Raw genomic sequence first — 23,086 nt, 5'->3', positions numbered from 1 at the left:
TTACTCTATTAAGGAAAAGGTTAAAATATTACATCAAAAATGAGACACAAAGTTTCAAAATAATAGAATAATTATCAAGCTTGTGTTTGACTATCCTTGATTGGTCCAGCTTCTCAACGGATTTAGGAGATTTTCTTTTATTCTTTTTCCTATCCCAGGGTTGTTTTATAAAATCTGTCTGGCTACTCTGTTGCTAAAATTGGAATTGCTTTTCATGTGTTTCTGAACAAGCCTGAAGGATTAGAAAACTGTTTCTCACTTCTCTTTCCCCAAATCATAACTGCAAGAACAGCTCTCTCATTTTCCATGCCCATTACATTTTATGATTAGTGTATTCCTTTCCACCCAGCTGGATTGTCCTGTTCACAAAGTTGTCACAGACTACAGTAAAACTTCCTGCAAACTGGTCATTGCACTAGGCTCAGCATTTACAATTTGTGCTTAGCTTCACACAGAGAATAAATATACATTTCTAACACAGGTGCCAGACTTGTACATGGGAGCATATTTTCTTAGCCAATTTCCTTTATTCTGCCTTTCGTTATATTTCAGATATCCTACCATCACCAGCAGTTACCCATTTTGTGACCCCAGTTCAGAAATACCTTTCTTAAAAACAAAAAAAAAAAAAAGAAAAAAAAAAGAAAAGAAAAAAGAATACTATTGAATAACAGAATAATATAGTTTTCTTTTATTGTGGGAACAGTGGTCACTGAACAGAGTTAGTAATTACCATCTAGCATAGGACTGGGTTTCAGTGTTGATGCCTACATATGCTTAAATGCCTAAGAGCCTAAATCACAAAATCATAGAATCGTTTATCTTGGAAAAGACCTTTAAAATCATCGAGTCCAACTGTAAACCTAACACTACCAGGTCCCACTAAATGTCGATACCTACATCGGTGCTGTTGTCTACTATCTCACAGCAGACAAAGATTTGGTCAGCATAGTCACTAGATCCTGTAGAAAGATTCAGTTCACTTAAAGTAGGCACCCAAAGGCAGATCAGCAGAGACCTTCTGCGCAGTCCTTAACTGTTATGATGAAAGGCAGAAGAGATGTCTACTGCCACCATTGGTGCCCAGGGATATCCAAGACATCTATACAGATATGCCACAGGACTTCACAAAGATCCATCTCTTTTTGCTACAGCACCTGGAAGTGACACAGGATGCTTTCATATGTCGGCATTTAAATTAATTCCCACTCTGAGGTGACCTCCACAGGCTGAGGTGACCTCCAGTAGCTTCCAGGTCCCTGTCAAGCTCTGAGGAGTATCTGTCAGCTGTCTATTGATGTCTAGAAATACCTGTGGCTGATGGCACTCGATTACTACATTTGGCCAGTGAAGGAAGCCCCAATGCCCAGAAATAAATCACTTTCCTTTTGTCATTGGATATATTTGAACCTCAGATGGACTTAGGAACCAAGAATTAGAGAAGATACCAAAATAAAAACATGAAATCCACTCTTATATAAACTATATTCAATAATGTATCAAAGAAACAAAGCCTATCTATAACCTGGGTTTAGTTTGTCTTTTTTTTTTCATCCTTTCTTTTTCATAATACTGGATTTTAAATGTTTAAAATACACATGTTAATATTAGAAAGTTGTCCTCAGCTTCCAAATGCATCTGGAATACAAATTTACCTCATGACAATATTTTTTAATGTTTAGGTGAAGTAGTTCCATTTAAACTACTTTATATATCATTTTCCATTTTAAAGAATAGTCTTTGCAATCCTTTTATGAATGCTCCTGTAGTCTTTGTAAACAATAGTTGAAATTCAGCAAATAGAAGTCTCTGTGTTTCCTGTTGCAATGAATCTATTAGATGGAAGCATTCAGTGAAAAAAACCTTTATTTGGTGATATCATTAAAGATTGTAACATCAGGATAGGCAACCTTAAACAAATATTTTTTTAAATTATAAAATTTTAAGTGTTTACTTTTGACGTCTCTATACCTTTAATGTAAATGTGCCTTTTAGTCCATATAAGACCATAAAACCATTTGCAGGCCATCATCATTTCAGCACCATTAACAAACTGCCTCTCACTGATACGACGCCGGATTCACTTGTGTTTGTGTAACCAGCGTGCCATTTTGACAGCCAACTGCAATTCAAATCCCTTTGTCAATACTCTGCACCACCTGTGATGCAAATTTGAATTAATCCTGATTTTCATTGCTTACTTACACTTTTTGAGTAATGTAAGTGACACATGTCACAGCAAATCCTACTTACTGGAAGTCAGCAATGTTTCTGGCACTGCCTCTGGGAGAGAGAAAACGTTATCTGTTCAGAGGGATTCACATTGGAGTCTCTCCTTGTACCTCTTCATAGCAGTATGAAGAAAGCAAAAGTCCGTATTCTCATAATCTTTTTTTCTGATGCACAGCATTTAAGTTACAGCTTCTGTACAACGCTGGACTTGGGTTGACTTGACATTTTCAGTCCAGGTTCCCAGTCGTAATCTCCAGTTCAATCTCTTATTTATTTTGCAGGAAAGGGAGGTCATTCTCCCCCTCTACTCTGCACTGGTGAGGCCACAACTGGAGTATTGTGTCCAGTTTTGGGCTCCCCAGTTCAAGAGGGACAGGGAACTACTGGAGCGAGTCCAGCGAAGGGCAACCAAGATGATTATGGGACTGGAGCACCTCCCTTATGAGGAAAGGTTGAGAGAGCTGGGACTCTTTAGCCTGGAGAAGAGAAGGTTGAGGGGGGACCTGATTAATGTTTACAAGTATCAAAAGGGTGGGTTTAAGGAGGACGGAGGCAGGCTCTTTTCAATGGTTCCCAGTGACAGGACGAGGGGCAATGGGCACAAGCTAGAACATAGGAAGTTCCGTTCAAATACACGGAAAAACTTCTTTACGGTGAGGGTGACAGAGCACTGGAACAGGCTGCCCAGGGAGGTTGTGGAGTCCCCTTCCCTGGAGATTTTCAAGACCCGCCTGGATGCAGCCCTGAGGGATGTGCTTTAGGTAATCCTGCTCTAGCAGGGGAGTTGGACTAGATGGTCTCTAGAGGTCCCTTCCAACTCTGAAGATTCCGTGATTCCGTGATTCCGTGAAATAGATGTCACATTGGTGTGAGCATCGCTTGGGGTAGCATAGTACAATGAAATTCATTACCAATATGCCTGGGTCCAGATATTATTTCTCAATATCCTATCAGCTTTTTAACTTTGCATTAATAAAATGTTACTTTGTGTGATTACTACAGCAAGGGGTGAATGATGCATGAAATAAAAACCTGTCAAATCCTTGAGAAAGTGCTCAGCAAAATGACACACGTCTGCTTACTGTATTCAAAGAGTTCAAATGATATTCTTATCATGTGAGAAGCACTGAAACAAATTATGGTCACTTTAAGGGATTCACTTGGAACATATTCAAAATCACAAAAATCTTGTGCATTTTTTTCCTGTGTTTTAGGCTAAAATGAAAGAAACACAAGGTCAATTTATCCTGTTATGAATTAATTTCTGAATATGGAGGTTTCCTGGGACAGTTGTAGTCAGGCTTCCATAAAATGAAGTACTAACTAAACTCTTCAGTGTGAGAAAACAGACAATTCTGGAGGATATGACCCATAGGTAAATAAAAAACTTACATTAAGAAGGTGAATAGGGTTGATGATTTACTGTCTTTTCCAGTACAGGAAATAGGTGCCAACAAAAGAAAGAAGAATTGAAAGCAAAAGCAAAAGAAGGCATTTTTCTACATAAGGAAATACGTGAGAATCCTTTTCAGAAGACACTATCAGTGCTGAGAGTCTGCATGGATTCAAAGGATGAATGGACAAGCCCATAAGAATGAAATCAATTGGGTGTTACTTAAATACATAGAACCCATTTCTGGTTCACATAGTCCCTGTAAAAGTTTAATGTCCGGGACAGTATCAGGAGAAAGGAGAATTTATGTTTGCTCAGTTTGTGCAATCTTCCCTAGGATCCCTGCTGCCACCAAAGGGAGGTCACTGGGCAGACGGACCTTTGGTCCCAACCAATATGACTGAATTAATGTTAGTGAGTTATGCTGCCTCATTACATCTTTTTGCTGGACATTTTATGAATTATGATATTTTTTCATGGTTTTGATTAAGTCCAACTACAAAATACAGCCCCCATGCCACAGCTATCATCATTTGAATTAGTGAAGAACGTGGATCCCAGAAAAGAATTGAATCCCGTTGTGCCAAAGGCTGCAAAAACATGCACAGCAATAAGAGCAATTTTGTCCCATGTAGCATAAGGAGAAAATTAGTTCTAACCACAATTTTATTGGATCCAGAATGGCTTCTCAAATGAAACAATTTTGTCAATTCAGAAGGATTCACATCGCTGTTTCAACTCATAACTCTTCATATCCGGCAATAAAGCAGAAACACAAATTCTGACTCAGTTGCATCACTTTCATATGACTAACACAGGAAAATACAGTAGAATTATTCTTGGTGTGCAGTGTAGTAAACAAAAGAATAAAGTTCATTTCAGAAATGGCAATTAGTTTTTCACTTCACTCCCACTTAGAAATAACTGTTATGAGTCTTTATTGCAGAACACCTTATTTTTGATTTAGATCCTAACTAATATTTCCAATGATGTTCAACTGTTTTGCATTTAGTTTCACTATGTATATCTGACTAAATCAAAGAAGGTGTAGTTTGGCTTTCCCTGGGAAGAGCAGAACACTTAAAAACCTCTCCAGGAGCTTTGCTATAGATTTCCTTTTACCTGACTTCAGCTTTTCAGAATTATTATTATTTGGGATAAGGAGAGAGGATGAATACCCCAAAAATGTTGACAGTTTTTGCCAAGTTCTGAATTTCAAAAACTAATTAGCTTTAATGAATGGACAGGTCTGATTGTCAAGATCTTCTCGGTGCATACAGGTTAGATATCAATGATTTATTAACTTAAAGTGGAATAAGGGCACATTCCAGTGATACAGCTGAGACAGTGCAGTATCTCCCCATGGCAGAGAACGGGCCATCCTGCTCTTACCAGCTGCTGGTTTGCTTGTGCCAGGTCTGGTGCCCAGCAGTCTCCATCAGGAGCTTTTTTGTTTCACCGAAGTGACAGAAAATTAGCACACACAAAAAAAGTGTGTGCATTCTGCAAACTTAGCAAATTAAATCGGCTCAGTGAAAGCATGAAGACAAGCGCCAGAGGCAGCTCCTGTGTGGCATGGGTGGGAGAGGAGTTGGAGAGGGTCTGGAAGGAGAGAGGGCAAAATGGGACCGCGCTTTACATTCGCAGCCAGTTATTAGATGGACACAACTGTACCACACAAATATACAAAAGCACGGTTCTGGTAGGTTGCAAGACAGTCCTCACAGTAGTTCATAAACAATTTCATGTACTAATTAGCTGTTTTATCTTAGGATCCCATGGGGCCCAGAGAAGAAAGATGCTCTGTGGTGTAGATCCAGCCAACCCGCTCTGGATAAAGACACCAAGTTGTTTTGGTTATTTTGCCATAGGGCCAGGGATCCACCTGCGTATACTAAGAAGCTTAGGCCAATATATTCCCATTCTGGATGGATTAAAAATAACTTCCTCTGTAAAGAAGCTTTTAAATGCTGTTTTAAATCTAACCCTCAGCAGTTTGTTATCCCAGATTCATCCTCCATCTATTCTACGATCAAAGTTGTTCAGGTGCAGCACCCAAATTTAAAAGCTTATTTATACAGGTTTTAAGACAGTGTTATTTCACTGATTGAGTACTTTAATATTGGTTTCTGTTAACAAAATACATACTGGAAGTTACAGAGGTGCTGTTTCTCCCTTTCTTTCTGTCACTTTTAGACAGACATGGAGTGATTTAAGGGGTAACTTTTCTATGTGTATTGTGTTGAGATCTGAATCAGCTCAAAATTTATGGACTGAGAGCTTCCAGACTTGTTTTGTGAGACACTCATATGTGTTTCTCATATAAGCTATAGATGTCACAAATCTAGAGGTTTGTTTCAAACTCAGACAGCCAGTAATTTATTTTTTTTTCCTCCCTTTCTGCACCTTGATCATGAATATGATTCTATCACATCTCCTTCATTCAGGACAAGTTTGTGTCTGACTATATTGTAGTTGGCATCGCTGATTGAATCACAGCAGCCACATTCTCCTCTTAAACTCCCACCCCCCTCTCTGGCTGAGCCAGAGGGTCAATATGATGACTAAGGGCAGTAAAACTCAATTTCTCATTCTGCTGTGCTTCACCAGGCTGCCTCGTTATTTTTAAGTCTCTCCTCCATATGGTGGCACGCTCTTGTCCCCGTATTTCAGTGTCTTCCAGGGGAGCATCTATCCACTTATCTGATACCACGTTGCCCCCTAGTGACAAATACTTCACTTGTCTCATGCTTCTCTCCATCCGGATCCTGTAGTGATGACTTCTTTTCCTCCAGCACTCCCAGTTATTTAGTTGTGGGTTTTTTTTCGTTCTGTTTTGGTTTAGTTTTAGATCATGCCCTTATCTATGCTGGAAAAACGTTCCTTAATCCTGTCCCTCTGGGATATTGGTGGAGTCAGGCTCACTTTGGCTCCAATCTGCAAGAAGAGCCCAAGTTTCTGTGCTGCACTCATTACTGCTATTTATACACGGTGGGCTGAGCTCACCCAGGCAGGATTTCTGCCATAGGGCTTAGTTATTGCAGAAATCAGCAGTGACTTTGCCTCCATCAGCATGAGGGCAGGTGACCAATGCTACCTGGTATGTAGACAATTCATTGAAAATGGGAGGCACAGCAAGGGTTTTGGGGAAAGATATAATCTAATCTCATCCTCTAAATGGCTCCTTCCACCTTGCTTTCCTAATATCAGTGCTCCAGAGGTTATTGGCAAGAAATTCCTTCACACACTAAGAGAAGGGTTTAGGAAGGTGAATCAAGTCACTCTCCTGAGGGTTTGGGGAGACGTGCTCTCCCCCTAAGAGAGCACCAGCAATCTCATGCTGCAAAGGTTGAACAATTCTTGAGTCTCCTAAGCAGAAGAAAGGGAAAAGGGTTGATAAGCACTTTTATTTAGGCAAGCAAAAGGATTTTTAGTCCTGGACATACTTAGAGCACTAAGCCTGCAGAGGAGGAGGCAGTTGCAAACTCCTCACCTCTTCCCTTGCTCCTCATGCTTCTCAGTATATCGGACTTTCAGTGTCACTCTCACCAGTCTCTGGAGGGAGTAAGGAAGGCCCAGCATGCTACAATGGCACGTAGAAATTATTTCTGTGTTTAAAAATGTGTGTATATTCTAGCATACAGTGGAGGCAGAGAGAAGAGCGTTGCCTGTAGCTCCTGACAAACTTACTGGGATGGGTTAGACTCTGACTTTGGCATTGACCGAGTTCATCCAGGCCCTTTCCTCTTAATGTCCATATAACAGACCTTTATAAAAACTGCAGAGAGATCTGTGTTCGTGGAAAATGCTGTGGCAGGAGTTGATCGCTATTCCTTCCACATAAAGAAATAATTCTGATTTTATGCTAAGGTGGGCATTTGAACTGATTGTTTCAGTCAGGGATCTAATTCAGCATAATTCTGTGCATTAAGTTAATTTTCTTTGCCTTGGTTTGGCTTAATTTAGTTTCCAAAGGCAGTAACTTCTAGTGAGACTTCCAGAAGCCGTGTCACCAATACCTGCAACCTGCCTGGACTACACAATCCCTCTGAAAAACGGCTGTATGGGCACTGAGAAGGTCCAAATGTGCCCAAGTTGATGTGAAAATCCAGATGAAAGAATATCTCATAGATTGAAAATGTTTCTATTATGTTAACTGATTAAGCACCCCCAAAACAGAGGCAATACTATAAAAGCAATTACACTGTCTTTGATTAATACCACCACTACAAATACAGCAACGTTAGATTTATGCCAAACTGTGCCATTCAGTTAACAAGATAGTACTTGTTCTTGCTTGGCTTGGATTCACTGTTTTCCTTCTGCCCTGAAATTTCCTTTTAGACCCACCGTGGTATGAAAGCGCTTCAGAAGATGTGAGGCTGGTGGTCAGCATTACTAGAAATCATTATATACATTAACATGCCAGTCCCATACCAGCGAGGAATCAGTGCAATGGACAGCACATGAATTTCCAAATATTGAACAAGATGGTGATTTTCAGCAATAGGCTCTGGAGCATCTCACGTGATCCAACAAGCAAGCGTCTCAGTGATTTGTACCAACTTAGTCTGGACTATAGGTACTGTTTTGTTTGCCCTTCCCTTCCCTTCCCTTCCCTTCCCTTCCCTTCCCTTCCCTTCCCTTCCCTTCTAGATTTCTTAGTGTCCGATCAGTTTGTTATTGGCTTATTCTGAAGGAAAATGACAGATTTATAGTCCACATAAGACTTTCTAAGACTGTGGAGGAGTTGCTTACATGTACTAATAATCTTAAATCACCATCTGATGCAAATTAGTGGTATCCATTCCCGTCACGGGGGGATGAAGAACAGCTGCCCTGCACACACGGTCTTGAAATCCATATACAGTGCATTTGTTAAGCGGGGTTTGCCTACAATACAGGATGGCTTTATGGCCTCTCTGCTCCTTGTTACCTTTCTTCATTACAACACTAGTGTCACCTTCTCCCAGTAATCTGGCCAGCCTCCTGGTTCCAGAAATATGACTGTATTGTTTCTAAGACAAAAGGTACTAATAGCAGCCCTGATAAAGATATGAAACCGAAAACAATGCAAGCTGTTGCCAATTTCTAAATCTTTCTGCTGGTTAGCTGCATACCATTATTCTCGGTGCCACGACATTTACTGCTCCTGAAGGAGATGCTGTGTGGGGTTGCCAAAGATGCTATCAGAGAACAGCACCATTAGCGACTCTGCACGTATGTGACCAGACAAGTGATTCAACATTTTGAAGTCACCAGACCATAGTTCTTGGAAGAAAACTGGATGGTGGCAACAGAAAAGAAACGAGAGTCTCCCAACCCGCTGCCTGGAAGGGAGACAAACATTTTCACGAACATAGGAAATAATAATTTGCAGAACTGGGGGCTTAAGCAGATTTGTTTTCCCAAACAGATTCATCCATCCTTAATCAGCAGCCCCAGCTGTCCCTGCTGGGAAAGTCTGCATTTCTTTTTTCTGCTTGTCCCTGGCTGTGCTGAAATGGCATTTCCAGAAGTAATCACCGCACGATGTGTAGCTGAACACCCAGAAATACTAAGAACTGCTAATTCAGTGCCAGCCATGCTGATTCACCAAGCTGAAAGTGCCGGTTCAGCTCAGGAGGAGCCGTGGAGTGACAAGGAAAGGCAGAACTCCGCCAAGAGGGACAGGCTACTCGGCAGCTGGATGGGGAAGGGGTGGCTGGCTGCTTACGAAATGCAGATCCAAGACACTGTCTCAAGCAACACATTAGAGGAATGCAATATAAAAGACAGCAAACATTGTACGTGCATATATATGTGAGATTGTAGGTTGTTTGGTTGGACTCAATGATCTCAAAGGTCCTTTCCAACCATGAAGATTCTATGATTCTATGATTCTATGTGTGTGCACATGGACAGTGATAGCTATGGACACACCTGATCCTACAACGTAGCACTAAGCAGCTGAACAATTAATGCTTTTATCTACTGCAAATTATTTTTAGTGGCAATACTCTAATATTTCTTGAAATAATAAGTTGATTTACTATGACCAGCCTTGATTGAATTTAACCTATAGTTCAGAAGCAGTGATATATTGGAGTAAGAGTAAGAAAGTGGTTTACAATGCTAAAATCAAATTGCATCAAAACCAAGGGGTCTGTAATCATGAAACTGAAATATTGTCTCCTTTCCATGGTACTTTACCATTACAAGAAGTCACCTCTACCCTTTGCAAAAAGCTAAGTTATTTCAAGCTGACCTATTGCAACCGATAAACATACAAGTCTTCACACAGTGACTTAATATCTGTTCTTCTGTTGTTGCTTCCTGTATATTAAAATCAAAATAATCCATAGATGAAATACTGTTGATGTCTACTCTGTGCCTAACATTATGTGCAACACTAAGATACATTATCTTTCATCTTGAAGGATCTCAAAGTGCAGTAGTGTTTGTTATTGAAATTACTTATTCTGCACTGAAACTCAGCTGTCATCGAGAGAAAAAAACAGCACTCGTTAATTCATTCTTCTCATACCTCTGTATGAGCTACGGGGAGCTTCTCTAATTTTTAGCTTTTATCAGCACTGTCTATGCATTATTCTTTTATTAAGATTGAACTGGGTAAGCACTAATACCCTACACAAAAATCTGATATCCTTTTATTCATTAAGAGTGAGTCGTTTTACATTTCCTATTACTAACATCTTTCCAACACTTAAATGTGGCTAACAATTGCAGTGTGGCTTCATAGTCCATCTAACACGATAAAAAAGGCAGTAGAAGAGCAGCAGGTATCTCTGACATTGACCCTTAACAACATTTGTACAATTTTGCCTAAAATATCCTTGTGTTAGATCCAGTTCCACAAGCAGAGTACATTAATTTTGGTCCGGTGAATTAATATACATGTCAGTTAAGCTGAGTATCTCCTCTTTTCTGCTCAAGGGGCTTCTGGGAGCAGTCCTGCAGAGAAAGCGGGGTGGGAGAGCCATTCCAACTATATTATATCACGTATCATGGCACACGGCCAGTTATCTATTCCTTTGCAGCTGCGTGGTGGGACTCACACATCTGTAAAGTGGGCATAAAACACTGCAAAATCATTTTGTCTAGGTGAAACAGCTAAAGTGCAAGAGTATGGTCTATTCAGCATCCCAGATAATTGTAGTTAATGCACGTAAGGCCCTTTTGCTTTCATCTACATCCACTGACTATGATTAATCTCAAGGGGAAACGGGCAGTATTGCCTGTGAGGTTTATACGGCCACAGTAGGCAAATACATTAAATCAAATTGCAGCTCAGAAATATGATGGTATCGTCTGCTCTTATTTCTATCGTTTAAGCGTGATCTGCACAATTATTATCACCTCACAGAGACTCACACACCGCATCGTGAAATTTGCATGAAAACAACAGCTGTCAAACAACAGTAATTGCAAGAAAGTAGCAGGGTGAAAAGAGGCAGCTATGAATTCTCTTTGGCAAAATTAGCGAATTCATCAGAATTAGCTTCTGCATGACCAAATGGAATAGAATCACATCTACAAGCGTGTGGGTCCTCCAAGTACATAAAAGTTAGCATTAATTAAAATGGTTATTTTCCATCTGTACTTTGCAATCCATTTCTATCCAGCCTGCTCTATGTGTGCACTCCAGCAGAAACTTTGTGATCCAGGCATTTCCATTAAGATCCTCTTTTTTTTCAGTAACAAGATGTTGCACACAAACAACAGTGCCAGGGGGGAGCAGGGGAGATCATCGCTGTAGGTGCAAGTAGCCGTTTACATGCTTCCAAGCCACTTGTGTGGACAATCAGCTAAAATACCCTAAGGACCACTGAACTCTTGGCAGTGGCCATTGGGGAGGAAGCCACCATGTCACAGAGGAAGCCATCCTTGAAGCCAATTTCTGGAAGCCACCCAGAAAAGCAGAAATTGTGACAGAGCAAACAAAGTATGTACAAAGAGACGTTCCTTGTACATACTTTGTTTGTACAGACATGATGTTCTGCACTTGTGCCGGTAACTTAAATGAAACAACAGATGTGGCCAGATGGGCACGGATTTCTTTCATCACACCTTTAGCACATAACTACTTGTTTATTTATTTATGTATTCACAATTCAGGTACCTCATCAGTGAGATCAGGCCTTAGTGGATAATATCAAATTGGTTTGGGTTTTGGTGGTTTTTTCGTTTGGTTTTTTTTTTCTTTTTTCAATTTGCATGGCTTATAATTTTATTTGCTTATAATATCCATGTTTTATAGTGGATCATCATTTAAACACAACATTTAACTAAAACACACTAGGATGCTGAAGGAGGTAAAAGGTAACAATGCAAAATGGATATCTAATAGCAGCTACAAAAATTCGGAATATCTCTGATAATCCTTTTATACTAAATTCGACATCTGCTATTGTTTCATTATGCTTATTGAATAATCTTTTTTTCCTATTTATTTCCTCTTTATAGCTCTAGTTTATTCTCTGTGTTACATTTATTATCTTCTAATGCTATAGAATCATATCAATAACAATTTTCAAATAGTTCAATAGTTCGGACCTCCCCAGGGACCAGCACCCGATGTCCCTACTTAAGCTTAAATTCAGGCTGCCATCTTCTTTTCTGGCTGGAAAAAATTGAGTCCTCCAAGGAAAGACAATGGATAATCTTATCTTCCTGGTGTGACCACCACAAAGAGAAATGACGTAGGTGCAAGACTCCTCCATCTGGTACAGAAGTGCAGCTGGAGGTTACTCTTGAGGAGAAGGTGCCCATCCAGACTTGCAGCAGTTGTTCCCCTGGCCCAGCTACAGGTACGACTTGCAGGATGGTAGGTAAGACTTCAAGAAAATTCTGGACAAACCATGCACAGTAATTGAAATACAGCAATAAATCTGGGTACTGTAGAAGCATCGCACAAAAACAGTCCCCTCACTGACTCTGTATTTAAAGGACAGAGAGACAAGACTGAAATACAGCATATTAACTCCCTCCATCAGCTACTAAATCATGGTAGCTGACTCTGTGTATACTACTAGACTGCTATTTCATGGGGAAAAACACATTAACTCAAACCTCTGTCACCGGCAGAGCAGAATCGCGACGCTAGGTTATACACGCTCAAGTAGTTTTTGCTGCAGTGTATTGCTCATCCAATACCCAATAACCAGCTTCCCTAACCTGAACACCTCTGAGCCTTATATCAATTCATAAACTAGTGTTCTTTTTCAGGACACGATCTTTATCTCAATTTAAAGCCCATGTGCACAAAAAGGTGGGATTTTCATTGCTGGTAGGCAGTTTTGTGCATCTGTCAACGGTGCATGTCCCGTGCTACGTATGCACATTTAGCCACCCTCCTCAGGGCACAAATGTAGTACATAGAGTCATATAATCACAGAATGGTTCATCTTGGAAGGGACCTTAAAGATCACCTAGTTCCAACCCCCCTGCCCTGGGCAGGGACACCTCCCACCAGACCAGGTTGCTCAAAACCCCATCGAGCCTGGCCTTGAACCCCTCCAGGGATGGGGCATCCACAACTTCTCTGGGCAACCTGTTCCAGTGCCTCACCACCCTCACAGTAAAGAATTTCTTCCTAATATCTAATCTAAATCTATCCTCCTTCAGTTTGAAACTATTGTCTCATCCTGACATCTTTACTCTCTTTCCATGACCCTGAGATGTTGCTTCTCTGCCTGTCAGTTCTTTTCCAGACTCCTGCTATCAACTGGATTTAACTCCACACATCATTTAAGCTTGATAAAGTTTTCTAGGCAAAAAGGTCTTGAACCCGGAATTTGGTCAGGACCTAAAGGCGACACAAACTTTCATTCCTCAGAGGGCTGGTGTCCTTCTGGAATGGCCGAGCTTGTTCCCACCTTAGCAAAATCCCATAAAAATGACCTAATAGCTTTCACTTAAATAGTGTCACATGAAGCAGTTTGCACTAAACAACTGAACTTCCATAAACAACATGTGGTCAGTGTATTATTTTAAGTGAAATTAAAGAAAGTAAAAAACAAAAAAAAAAAATATCAGAAAACCGCATTTTAAGAGTTAGTACACCTAAAAAGTCTTCCTGAATTCCCTACGAACAGCAGCAGCTGTTTCCATGCCTGAAATTTAATACACTGGATTTGTTTAAAACCCATCCCAATTTAAATCCTTTTACTTTACAATATTCTAATCTTCCCTGTTTAAGACAGCCCTGCTTTTTTTGATGTTTTAATTGCTCCTCTTCTGTGCAATAAAAAATGAGATAGTTAAGCTCCCATGTCTACCTCTGCTAATCCAGCAGCCAGCCTGTAATTTCAGCAAGCCCTACGTACCTGTCTTCTAGGGTTCCAATTAATTTCTCTTTCACTTAGCACCAAGGGAATAAAAAACCACCGTCCTCATGCCCAGGCCAAGCTGACACAATCCGTCCCAAGAAAACTCATTTTATCTTTGTTGCTGTGTACTCCAGACAGCAAGCACTTGAACGAAAGCTATGATCCTCGATGCCAAAGGCTGACACGCAGCTCTAGCAAGCCCTGAGATGCTCAGCATCTGCGCCAGCTATGAATGATACATGTGCGAGGAGTGAGGTTGTTCTGTGAGCAACGTTAAAGTGGGTTTTGATCATCTGATCAAAGAGTGCTGTAAATCAACGTAGGCTTTAATGTAGTGAATATAAAGTTTTGTTCCTTGACGAACGGAAGTGACTTGCTATATGTAGGGCAAGGCTGTTTATAGCGCACCGTTTGAATTGTCAGTTTGCGCTCTGTGCTGGGGCGCTTCAAAACAACGGAAAAGCACTTGCAAATAAATTGTAAAATATTCTTTCAACTGTGAGGGATCTGTCTGGTTTAGATGCTTAGGTAGGAATGGGAAGTCTGTGTTTCTGTGACTAAAACATTAAGCTTTATTTTTGATAGGATATAGCTTTTCGTTGACCTCAGCCACTGCAGTTATGAGACCCTCATGGCATATGATATCCATTTAAGCACCTAAAGATTTCTGAGAAGAGGCTATCTCATCTCTGCTGATCATCTAGGTCAAGAGAGTTGATATTTTCTGTGGTAGACCTCCAAGATATGTTACAGGAATTGGACACTACAAATACCTTTCTCTCCCTCTTGACTACAGGAGTAGGTTATAGTGACCGGTGCAGATAGCATAGATAAAACTGACTCGTTTAGCCACATTTGACCTCCTCAGAGTCTGCATCTGGCTGCCAACATAGCCAGGTGAGATGGGTATCAAAGAGTGGGAGGTGTGGGTCTCGGGGGGTGACTGCTGTACCATGTCGGGTGTCCTAGAGCTGGCTGCCAGAGCCTCGCTTAGATTCAGAGCAGGGTTTGGCACGGGACAATTTGCCCATGTGCATGCAGAGAGTCTTAATGTTGCAGAGGAACCACACATCCAAATTTCTTATCTCAGTTGCAAAGACTGACAGGTTACGTATGTGATGCACTGTGCTCACACGCACTCTGCTTTTCTCATTCATCTTGAATCCTGCAGTGCAGAGCAAAATGCAGTCAGGCTCCGTGCAAATAGAAAGAAGTTTATGATCCTCGCCTTCGCTTTCTCCATAGCGTGACAGTTGTGCACACAGCACGATGTGCTAGAGCTCTGATTCCCAGTATCAAGGGTCTGTCTCAGTCCATGCATGAATTATCCAGAGCATTTCATCTGCCTAACTACTGTCCTACCAGTGTTAATGCCTGTGGGAGCAATTGTTTGGAAAAGCAGAGCATAAAAAAAGCATTTTTGCTTTTAATGTAGCAAAAAAAAATACTGAAAGGTGAATGACACAAACTCCACCTACAGAATAGAGAGGTGGACTATAAAGAAAAAGAAACAGAAAAAATATTTGAACACTAAGTTTCAAACAAAATCAGTGAATCCCTACACAGAAAATAAGCTGGTTTTTTGCAGCAGAGTTTACTTTGATATTGAACTGTCTTCAGGTCATGCATGTGTGAATGAAATGAAACAGGAAAAAACTACACAAAAAATAGTTTAATATCTGTTCTTGGAATGAACTCAAATCTCCATGTACTATTTCCACTTCTAAAGAGCCAGAAAAACATTTAGAATCATTTTAGAAACTCAGTAGATAACCAAATGGAAGCAAAGAAAATGAAGGAAAAAAAAAGAATGAAGGTTCTATGTTATACTTTGTGTCACTATAGTCTAATTTTGCAATTCTAATTTTGATGGTCTCACTAAGATTTATAATTTATATAGAAAATTCATGGACTTGTTTTTTTTACCAGGTGGCTAGTAATTTGGGGTGTTCAGAAAGGACTAACAGCAAAACATCCCTTTACTGAAAAACAGTTATGTCACGGAACTCTGCTCAGTTATGTGAATCCAGCATGTGCATTTGCATCTGCAGACTCTAAGCCCCACCAACCTCCAACGTATTTACCTCTAACATGCCAGACAGTGAGGAAATAGAACCAGTTTTACTTTATGGGTGCAAAAGTGAGTTTTGAATAATACGCCTGTAAGTGGAACAAAAAATGTGTGCTGAGTTAGGAATGAATGCAAGTTCCTTAAATATTGATTCTAGCTTTAAACATCTGCTGATGTGCACGTAACTGGAATTTCTCAGAAGCCAAAGCCCTCTGATTTAGTTTGAAGGTCCAGTCACTTTACCTAATGCACAAATAAACCAAATCTTAATGGCCTATTACTGGCTGCATACTTAGCCTGGATCAGCTCCAGAATTTGCTTATCTAATTATTCTGGCCAAAATAAAGTGTGAACACAAGCCTTACAATAACCCATTATGGATCCATTCCAACTTCTCCTGAAGTTAGTGACTCTCTTTTTGACTGATTTTGACTAGTCCTAAATTAGCATGTAGGACAAATACAGTAAGAACAAACAGGAGAAAGAATTACTTACATTTCTAGGGTTTGCAAACACTTTTGGCAAGTTGTCATTGTTCAGTGAAAACTTTTTCATTAAAAGTACTTCTGACCATCCCTCTTGGTGTGACAAGAATTTAAGTTATAAACAGGATATAAGGATGAAATTCGGGTTTATCCTATAGTTATAATTGTGGTGTAACTGTGTATTGAAGCTGTGCCTGGGTGTAAATCCAGTTAGTTATCTCACTGATGGAACAACAAGCAATTTAAACAGCGGACTAACTTGAGACAAGGGAGTGGACTGAAAATCTAGCCACTGTCTTCACAAAGCATGTGACCAACTGTTACAGGAGCTCTCCTAGTGGCAATTTTGGGCAGTCACAACGAATCTTCTCGGCAGCTCATGCTTGTGCCTCAACTAGTTTGTGTCTTTCCAGTGTGTTGATTCATATGCCAGGTGAAGAAGGGGCCATCCTAGAGACTTCCCAGAGTGTTCCTACTGCAGAGCTAACCAACGTGTACTATGTACAGACAAGATACTTGTAAATACTCAGTAGGAACTTCTAAATATGCAGAAATCATGATGTGAGATAGTCTCTTGTGTATAGTTAAGATCATTAGGAGCCTGTCGGTAGATAGCTTAGGATAATCAACATCAATAGATTGGGAATGTGATGGACAGGACCTCAGGCCAGCTGGATACGGGAATTCAGCAGAACAATGTTTTGGGGAGTTTTGCTCAACCCTGCTGGAGATACCATTGCAAAGACACTTGCAAACGGAGTCTCCCATCACCACCCAGAGAGTGGCTGAGCATCCCGTTGAAGAGATTTTATTCCTTATGCAAGCATTATCCTGTTCAAAGATCCCAATACGTTAGGGTTTTTTTAGCAACGTTCTCCCCAGGTGAATGCCTTCAATATGTTTCACGTACAGACACATCAGCCTGTGTTCAATTGTGTGGGAAGTTACATTTGTCTTGTTTGATAGTGTTTCTTTTACAGAAATCCATACAGAAGCTCAGATGAAGCGCAACAATCTCTCTCAGTCAGCCTTGCTGTGAAACAAAAAGCTGAGGCACAGAAGAGCTTGTGAACTTTAATTCCCTCTGTTTTCAAATATATGGTGTTTCTTTTAGTTCTTTACTCACTAATTGCTTTAAGTATCTTACCACGCATTTTTAAAAAGAATTAACTCAGATATTGCTGTAGAACATTATTTGTCTATTGCTTTCTTAAGAGTTTCAAGGATGGACACAGCAAGAAACAATAGCAGAATCAAGGTGGGAGAGGTTGCCTGAGTAACAGACTTTTTAGATGGCATTAACTAGCCTCCAGACCTGCAAATGGAAGACTAGAATAAAGAGTCACTGCTGTAAACCAGGACTAGATTGTTTAAGTGGACAGTTCATGGTTGGTTAAAAAAGTGAAGGAGAATATGGCCTTTTTGAGACACCAGAAGAAAACTGGGACCTTTACCTTTATCAATTTAATTTGGTTAAATTTATATTGGACTGAATTATCAATTTAATATGAATCTGCTCTATTCTGTATTAACCGATTTATTTTTTTTTTTAGCTGTTTGGTTCACAAGCAATATTTTAATGAGTTCTAACAGAAGTTGTATTAGGTCCATAGTGACTACATAGTATAGACTTAATGCAAAGTATTGCAAAGCATAAGTGACCATGTGCAAAACCAAGAGTTAATAAGAGTCTCTAATCCTTGCAAGATTGATCCAAATGATTTTTTCATATTCAATATTAATTGTTTTTTTTTCCTGATTTTTAGCTAATTGGACAGGGACTCATTAACTAATTCCTGTGGAGCCTATTTACTGTTCAGTGTTGTGTGTTTTAGAGTCTCATATAAAACATGTCAAAGTTTTCCTAAAAGGGAAATGGACATCATTAATACAACAGACATCTGCAGAATATTGTTCACAGAAGAAGTACAAATTAAATGCCATAAATGTTAACTAATTAACAACAGTCTCTTTTTTCCTCAGCCTTCTCAGGTGCTGATAAGAGGCAGGCAATGAATTTAAAGAACAAAAGATCCGTTTAGAAAATATCCTGGCACCCACCTTCTTGAGATTATAACTGGGACAAATCAATACAGAGGTACACAAAAGGACAATTAGATAATGGCCAAGCAACCAGGATATTTTATATAAATAAAGAAAATGAGCATATATTGGGACTATTAAGAACTTCTTAAAACAATTACAGCCTTGTTGCTTTCTGATACACGGAACACCAACTCCCTGTTAAATAAATAAAACTGCCCTGCCTAGTCTCCTGGAAGAAAAGTGCACAAAACACCTTCCATTTCACGCATGCCAAAAATACAAAATGTGTCAGTCACGCAGGCTTAACAATGACTTCCCCAGCCTTCTGCATGGCAGTGCTTCTTTGGTTATGCCTCTGACTACAACAAAAAGATAACTCTCAACCCTCCTTTGCAGGGAAGTGGGAAAGAAAAAAGTCTATGGCAACACCTCCCCTGGATTGGCCAGTATGGATGGCTGGTTGGAAGGGAGGGTTGTGCTTTCAGGTGACAATTCTTCTCCAGTGTTTGTCAACCAGAACACGCTGATGTCAAGATGATCTGTCCCTCTAAGTTAAAGTATCATTTGATGTTACTCCTGGGGTAAAGCAGCTTAACCTTACCTTTTTGTCTAGACTGTGACTAAAGGTATAAGGTAGCCCTCGGTAAATATGGCACAATATTTGTGATTTAGGAGTTTTAAAACACACATTGCAAAGTGTAACACAGCTCCAGAATCAGTGGCAGCGCGGCCATGCTGGTGGGATACTAGACCTTGGGTATTAAATATGACTCTGAGCTCCTTGGCGCATACAGCACCATGTTAACGTGGCTGTTCCTTGTCTGGTCCTAGGAAAAGCTGTCTAGCAACACCCAGGTTAATATTTGTATGGATTTGTGCTGCTCCCTGGTCCCTGATAAAACAATCCTTTCAGAGTTCAGAGCTGTGTGTTTCAATCTGATGTCTAGACATACGCTTAAACTACACCATATAAAAAGTTAATATAAAAAACCTCTAGGGGAATAGGCATTAATATCATAGCACTAACGTTGTATTTCTTCTGAATTCCAACTACCTGAAACATACATTTAAAACAATTACTATGTGCATGCACTAATATATACTGAAACTCAATGTTATATATAAATATAATAGAATACAACATATATGGACAGTATACACACACATATTATCTCTTCAGAATTATGGTCCTGCACCTGGGAAGGAAGAATGTCAGGCACCAGTACAGGTTAGGGGTGGACCTGCTGGAAAGCAGCTCTGAAGAAAAGGATCTGGGGGTCTTGGTAGACAGTAAGTCATCCATGAGCAAGCCATGTGCCCTTGTTGCCAAAAAGGCCAATGGAATCCTGGGCTGCATAGGGAAGAGTGTGGCCAGCAGGTCAAGGGAGGTCATTCTCCCCCTCTACTCTGCACTGGGGAGGCCACAACTGGAGTACTGTGTCCAGCTCTGGGGTCCCCAGATCAAGAGGGACAGGGAGCTACTGGAGCGAGTCCAGCGAAGATGATTAAGGGACTGGAGCACCTCCCTCATGAGGAAAGGCTGAGAGAGCTGGGACTCTTCAGCTTGGAGAAGAGAAGGCTGAGGGGGGACCTTATTAATGTTTACAAGTATCTAAAGGGTGGGTTGAAGGAGGATGGAGCCAGATTTTTTTCAGTGGTTCCCAGTAACAGGACGAGGGGTAACGGGCACAAGCTGGAACACAGGAAGTTCCGATGAAATATGAGAAAAAAACTTCTCTACAGTGAGGGTGACAGAGCACTGGAACAGGCTGCCCAGGGAGGGTGTGGAGTCCCCTTCTCTGGAGACTTTCAAGACTCGCCTGGATGCAGTCCTGAGTGATGTGCTCTGGGCAATCCTGCTTCAGCAGGGGAGTGGGACTACATGATCTCTAGACGTTCCTTCCAACTCTGAAAAATTCCGTGATTCCATGATTTTAGAGCATTTCTATGATATACTTAGGGAGGTTTTGGTAAAAAAAGGCACCAAGGAGTATTCAGTCAGTCCAGAAGTTTCCTAGCTTTATATATATTCCACTTTATATCATTTTAGGTGGCACCGGCTAGTCCCCAAACATATCTATTTAGTTAGTTACATATTTAAAGCAGAAAAACAAGCTTGCTGTGGACATGCAGATATATCAATAGCAATTTGCATCAACCTGCCCATGGAAACTGGTATAGAGTGCTTCCTATATTTCACGGTCCGGATCATTGCAGGTAATGAGAAGTGTCAGCCGTGTACGCAGAGATTTTCTGCATCTGCATCGGTTTGATCCACTATCTATTCCCTCATGAGACTGAAGTTATGGACATAGCTGTATCTGTTTTCCCTCCACAGCCTCTGGGTATGAATTCATGAAGCATTCGCCATTGCACAGATTGGCTGCTCAGATTGTTCTCTGAGGACAGGATTTAGACTCAGCCGAACTTTTCATGCAGTGTGCAATTTATAAAAAAGGATTGGCTTTCAAAATAAATTATGTCCGTATGTTAGAAAAATAGAAATATGGTTATCTCCTCTCTGGTCTGCCTATATATTGATATGACTTCACTGTATATTTCTCCTGGATTTAATGGCCTGTGTGTGTAAAATGCTGGCATAGATATTACAAGTGAGAGGTACATTATATCTAGTACAAGACAGGAGATCTGATTATAACGGAGACAGAAACACATGTAAGGGTGACCAGGAAAAACTGCATGCAAAATTTATACACAGATCTCTTACCTAATATGGGAAGGTTGACCTCCCCCCTTAGAGAACTATTTTTTTTCTCAAAATGAATGATGAAAAAAAAAATCTTAAAACATCTTTTTTATGCTATCGATGCATATATAAAAGTATAGGGTATGTTTACACTGATAAATTGTTTATGGCAGAGACTCTTTTAGCTGTAAGACCTGTTGCATAGGCAAGCCGTATCCACAGTACATAACATTTGGCCCTAGATCTCCTCTGAGCTCTGTTTGTAGGATTGTACAAAGTGTTTGAACTAACCTGAGAGTGTTATTGGAGCCCATATGTGTGGGATTGTCACAATATGAATCTGGGGCCATGCATTGTGCACTCAGAGGAGGAGGCTGGACTAGATGACCTGAAGATAATTCCAACCTAAATTTTCCTATGATCTGATGCTCTGAGGTGCCTCCAGGGTCAAGGTCATACAGGGTGACCTTGGGGAGCTTGAAAGTGCAAAGGAAGACTCCATAGGATGAAGGGAGATAAATTTAGTGCAGGTTTGATTTTTGTTTTGTTTTGTTTTGTTTTCTTTGTTTTTCCAGATTCCTTTTGGAAATGGTTCTTGGTGCATCTTATTCCATAAATAATGTTTTAGCATTGTCTTGGATAAGCTGGTAGGCATCTCCATGCCAGAGAGAGCTAACAGTAAAGTACTCAGGCTGATCAAGTTCCAATGTTTGAGCTAGCAACTTCACTCTTTATTTTGCATGGTGTGTTCAGGCATGGAGACTACCTTTCCATTTAGCTAAAAAAATAAGTAAAAAATAAAAAGCAATATAAATAATACTGTTCTCAGTGTAATGTTCTTGGTGAAATGTACACTTTACACCATCACAAGAGGGAAGATAATCTACTGGTTCTTTCTGTCCTGTGATACTAGGTAGCTATTAACGGAAAATTTAATATACAGAATGTGCAAAGTAGCTAAAATTATGTTAATATATTACTTTGTTCTCATATGACACCAAAGACATTATACTGCCAGTTCTTTGATGACCACAAATTTTAGGTAATTCAAAGAAAAATGAGTCATTGTCACCATTATTTTCATTCTGTTCTTATTTTCACTTATCCACTCTTAAATTATTACCTTTTTGTTTAAATTAATGTTGGGCCTTTTTCTTCCAGTCTCTGTCAAAAGATGGCACCTTTGTCTAAAAGGAAGATGAGGTACAACAGAAGACACTGTTGAAAAATCTGTCCTAAACAATAAACAAAAGACAGAAATGTTCAACAGATATTTTTACTTATTATCCATAACAAAATAGAAAGGAAGTTACCTATGTGAAGGATACAAACCAGTTTCTCAATTCTTAGAAAAGAGCATAAACATTTTCAATACAATCAGCTGACTTACAAGCAAAAGTCTTAAGACAACTAGCTGAAAGAGATTTCTGAAAACAAATTGTTCATTTGTAATGGTATAATGGTAAATTTTAATAGCTAAACTGGTAAACTGGAAATACCTCAAGGGACTGGAGGTCAGGTCCTAGAAGGTCAGGTTGGACGGGGATTTGAGCAATCTGATCTAGTTGAAGATGTCCCTGCTCATGACAGGGGGGTTGGACTAGGTGGCCTTTAAATGTCCCTTCCAACCCAAACTATTCTACGATCCTATGATTCTATGACTGATAATAATCAACATAATTTCCTTGTCGGAAGAGAAGTAAATCAGGGAACTATGAACTTGTTTATCTGGTATCAATACATTGAATAAAGTTCTGATTAATTCTTGATTCTAGCAATAAAGAGCTAGAGGTTTAAAAAAAAAATTAATGCTTGTGAGCA

Source organism: Rissa tridactyla, chromosome 1 (genome assembly GCF_028500815.1).
Source record: "Rissa tridactyla isolate bRisTri1 chromosome 1, bRisTri1.patW.cur.20221130, whole genome shotgun sequence".
In the NCBI taxonomy this organism is placed as follows: domain Eukaryota; kingdom Metazoa; phylum Chordata; class Aves; order Charadriiformes; family Laridae; genus Rissa; species Rissa tridactyla.
Note: the sequence above shows the minus strand (reverse complement) of the source record.